Here is a 4904-nt window from a genome sequence, read left to right as displayed (position 1 = left end):
CGTTGGCGAGTCCAACCGAGAGTACCGTGAAGGAGGACGTGCTGCACGTTCTAGCGGGAGCTGCACCTGGTCCAACCCGAGAAGGACTTCCATGGTGTGACTGGTATGTAGTGGCACGTCATGCCGGCCTCCTGGAAGTCCCCGTCGGCCTGGCTGGCAGGTCTGTCTTCATTGACGTTTTGGAGGAAAAACCCTATGAGGTTTTTATTTTGGGCTTCAGCCGGGCAGCAGTTCCAGGAGCCCGGGTAAGTTGGCACCTTACCCCGGTGTATTTGAGGTGGTGACACTTTTAGGGGTGCGAATATCTCCTTCACCTGAAATCCTGTGAGAGGGCATTTCTGCTCCGCGTTCCAAGTCCCTACGGTTCTTCCTAGCGGGAAGTCCTAACCGTTTGTGGCCGAGAAGGACTTCCATGGTGTGACCGGTATGTAGTGGCACGTCATGCCGGCCTCCTGGAAGTCCCCGTCGGCCTCGTTGGCTGGTCGGTCCGGTGCACCTGGACTTCCACGAAAGAACTTTGGTGCATTCTTTCTGGAGTCCCAGGCCGACCAGCAGTTGTAGGAGCTCGGCCACGTTGGCGAGTCCAACCGAGAGTACCGTGAAGGAGGACGTGCTGCACGTTCTAGCGGGAGCTGCACCTGGTCCAACCCGAGAAGGACTTCCATGGTGTGACCGGTATGTAGTGGCACGTCATGCCGGCCTCCTGGAAGTCCCCGTCGGCCTGGCTGGCAGGTCTGTCTTCATTGACGTTTTGGAGGAAAAACCCTATGAGGTTTTTATTTTGGGCTTCAGCCGGGCAGCAGTTCCAGGAGCCCGGGTAAGTTGGCACCTTACCCCGGTGTATTTGAGGTGGTGACACTTTTAGGGGTGCGAATATCTCCTTCACCTGAAATCCTGTGAGAGGGCATTTCTGCTCCGCGTTCCAAGTCCCTACGGTTCTTCCTAGCGGGAAGTCCTAACCGTTTGTGGCCGAGAAGGACTTCCATGGTGTGACCGGTATGTAGTGGCACGTCATGCCGGCCTCCTGGAAGTCCCCGTCGGCCTCGTTGGCTGGTCGGTCCGGTGCACCTGGACTTCCACGAAAGAACTTTGGTGCATTCTTTCTGGAGTCCCAGGCCGACCAGCAGTTGTAGGAGCTCGGCCACGTTGGCGAGTCCAACCGAGAGTACCGTGAAGGAGGACGTGCTGCACGTTCTAGCGGGAGCTGCACCTGGTCCAACCCGAGAAGGACTTCCATGGTGTGACCGGTATGTAGTGGCACGTCATGCCGGCCTCCTGGAAGTCCCCGTCGGCCTGGCTGGCAGGTCTGTCTTCATTGACGTTTTGGAGGAAAAACCCTATGAGGTTTTTATTTTGGGCTTCAGCCGGGCAGCAGTTCCAGGAGCCCGGGTAAGTTGGCACCTTACCCCGGTGTATTTGAGGTGGTGACACTTTTAGGGGTGCGAATATCTCCTTCACCTGAAATCCTGTGAGAGGGCATTTCTGCTCCGCGTTCCAAGTCCCTACGGTTCTTCCTAGCGGGAAGTCCTAACCGTTTGTGGCCGAGAAGGACTTCCATGGTGTGACCGGTATGTAGTGGCACGTCATGCCGGCCTCCTGGAAGTCCCCGTCGGCCTCGTTGGCTGGTCGGTCCGGTGCACCTGGACTTCCACGAAAGAACTTTGGTGCATTCTTTCTGGAGTCCCAGGCCGACCAGCAGTTGTAGGAGCTCGGCCACGTTGGCGAGTCCAACCGAGAGTACCGTGAAGGAGGACGTGCTGCACGTTCTAGCGGGAGCTGCACCTGGTCCAACCCGAGAAGGACTTCCATGGTGTGACCGGTATGTAGTGGCACGTCATGCCGGCCTCCTGGAAGTCCCCGTCGGCCTGGCTGGCAGGTCTGTCTTCATTGACGTTTTGGAGGAAAAACCCTATGAGGTTTTTATTTTGGGCTTCAGCCGGGCAGCAGTTCCAGGAGCCCGGGTAAGTTGGCACCTTACCCCGGTGTATTTGAGGTGGTGACACTTTTAGGGGTGCGAATATCTCCTTCACCTGAAATCCTGTGAGAGGGCATTTCTGCTCCGCGTTCCAAGTCCCTACGGTTCTTCCTAGCGGGAAGTCCTAACCGTTTGTGGCCGAGAAGGACTTCCATGGTGTGACCGGTATGTAGTGGCACGTCATGCCGGCCTCCTGGAAGTCCCCGTCGGCCTCGTTGGCTGGTCGGTCCGGTGCACCTGGACTTCCACGAAAGAACTTTGGTGCATTCTTTCTGGAGTCCCAGGCCGACCAGCAGTTGTAGGAGCTCGGCCACGTTGGCGAGTCCAACCGAGAGTACCGTGAAGGAGGACGTGCTGCACGTTCTAGCGGGAGCTGCACCTGGTCCAACCCGAGAAGGACTTCCATGGTGTGACCGGTATGTAGTGGCACGTCATGCCGGCCTCCTGGAAGTCCCCGTCGGCCTGGCTGGCAGGTCTGTCTTCATTGACGTTTTGGAGGAAAAACCCTATGAGGTTTTTATTTTGGGCTTCAGCCGGGCAGCAGTTCCAGGAGCCCGGGTAAGTTGGCACCTTACCCCGGTGTATTTGAGGTGGTGACACTTTTAGGGGTGCGAATATCTCCTTCACCTGAAATCCTGTGAGAGGGCATTTCTGCTCCGCGTTCCAAGTCCCTACGGTTCTTCCTAGCGGGAAGTCCTAACCGTTTGTGGCCGAGAAGGACTTCCATGGTGTGACCGGTATGTAGTGGCACGTCATGCCGGCCTCCTGGAAGTCCCCGTCGGCCTCGTTGGCTGGTCGGTCCGGTGCACCTGGACTTCCACGAAAGAACTTTGGTGCATTCTTTCTGGAGTCCCAGGCCGACCAGCAGTTGTAGGAGCTCGGCCACGTTGGCGAGTCCAACCGAGAGTACCGTGAAGGAGGACGTGCTGCACGTTCTAGCGGGAGCTGCACCTGGTCCAACCCGAGAAGGACTTCCATGGTGTGACCGGTATGTAGTGGCACGTCATGCTGGCCACCTGGAAGTCCCCGTCGGCCTCGGCCACCTGTCGTTAAGCTGTGAGAGGAGCACGTGCTCCCGCGCCGTTTGAGTCTTTGGAATTTGTCCAAGACTCCTCAGATCGATCTGGCTCCCCGCGACCCGGCGGCGGAGGGACCACTCGCTCGGCAGTGCTTTGGAGCACTGTCGGTTACGGCGAGCGCGTCTTCCTCCCACACCGTCCGGGTCTGTTTCGCCCCCGGCCACCTACGGCCGGTGTCCCAAAAAGCCCGGCGGTCCTGCTAAGGCGGGCGCCGGTACCTCTCGCTCCCGCGAGGTGCGTTTGCTCAGTGCTGCTTCTATCACTCTAAAAGGCGTCCGAGAGTGTGCTGGTGTCGCCGGAGCCCGAGGCGCGAGAGAAAGCTTTAAACGACGGGGAGGCAGTGACCGCCCCCGTATGTCCGCTGCTCGCAAGGGCCTCTCTAGCCGAGGTGCTCCCAGGCGCACCCGCGCATGGGGCACGGTTGTTTTTCGCAAGTAGTCCAAAGCCGTCTTCCGCCTCGCCCGAGGCTGGAAGTGTCGGCGTGGCTCCCGCATGCAAGCCACACGCGGCTCCACGGTGGCTTCCCTCCCCCCCTCTCCGGAGGGGGGCGGCCCCATCCCATGTGGAGCCGCTAAGCCGCCGGGAAAGCGGCCTCGGTTCCCCGTGGGCGACAAAGGCGTCCTCCTCGGCACTTTGCGAGCTGGGCCGCCAGAGAGAGCAGTTAACCCGGATTGTCGAGGTTGTTGTTGCCTTTGTCCCATATTACCTAAGCCTGGTCCTTGTTACCTTACTGGTAAGGGTTAGGGACGCTGAGCGCGCTCCATCTTCTCGGCTCTATGTTGGGCTCTCTCTAAACAGGTCCTCGACTTAAGACCGACCGGTCTTCGTAGGCATCCTTCATCTCGGCAGGTTGCGAGCTGGGCCGTCGGTGAGAGCAGTTAACCCGGATTGTCGAGGTTGCCGTTGCCTTTGTCCCATATTACCTAAGCCTGGTCCTTGATACCTTACTGGTAAGGGTTAGGGACGATGAGCGCGCTCCATCTTCTCGGCTCTATGTTGGGCTCTCTCTAAACAGGTCCTCGACTTACGATTCTGCCCCGACCGACCGACCGGTCTTCGTAGGCGTCCTCCATCTCGGCAGGTTGCGAGCTGGGCCGCCGGTGAGAGCAGTTAACCCGGATTGTCGAGGTTGCCGTTGCCTTTGTCCCATATTACCTAAGCCTGGTCCTTGATACCTTACTGGTAAGGGTTAGGGACGATGAGCGCGCTCCATCTTCTCGGCTCTATGTTGGGCTCTCTCTAAACAGGTCCTCGACTTACGATTCTGCCCCGACCGACCGACCGGTCTTCGTAGGCGTCCTCCATCTCGGCAGGTTGCGAGCTGGGCCGCCGGTGAGAGCAGTTAACCCGGATTGTCGAGGTTGCCGTTGCCTTTGTCCCATATTACCTAAGCCTGGTCCTTGATACCTTACTGGTAAGGGTTAGGGACGATGAGCGCGCTCCATCTTCTCGGCTCTATGTTGGGCTCTCTCTAAACAGGTCCTCGACTTACGATTCTGCCCCGACCGACCGACCGGTCTTCGTAGGCGTCCTCCATCTCGGCAGGTTGCGAGCTGGGCCGCCGGTGAGAGCAGTTAACCCGGATTGTCGAGGTTGCCGTTGCCTTTGTCCCATATTACCTAAGCCTGGTCCTTGATACCTTACTGGTAAGGGTTAGGGACGATGAGCGCGCTCCATCTTCTCGGCTCTATGTTGGGCTCTCTCTAAACAGGTCCTCGACTTACGATTCTGCCCCGACCGACCGACCGGTCTTCGTAGGCGTCCTCCATCTCGGCAGGTTGCGAGCTGGGCCGCCGGTGAGAGCAGTTAACCCGGATTGTCGAGGTTGCCGTTGCCTTTGTCCCATATTA

This window comes from Rhinoderma darwinii, chromosome 4, assembly GCF_050947455.1.
Source record: "Rhinoderma darwinii isolate aRhiDar2 chromosome 4, aRhiDar2.hap1, whole genome shotgun sequence".
NCBI classification, from domain to species: domain Eukaryota; kingdom Metazoa; phylum Chordata; class Amphibia; order Anura; family Rhinodermatidae; genus Rhinoderma; species Rhinoderma darwinii.
The sequence above is the reverse complement of the archived record's forward strand: the minus strand, read 5'-3'. Positions refer to the sequence as shown.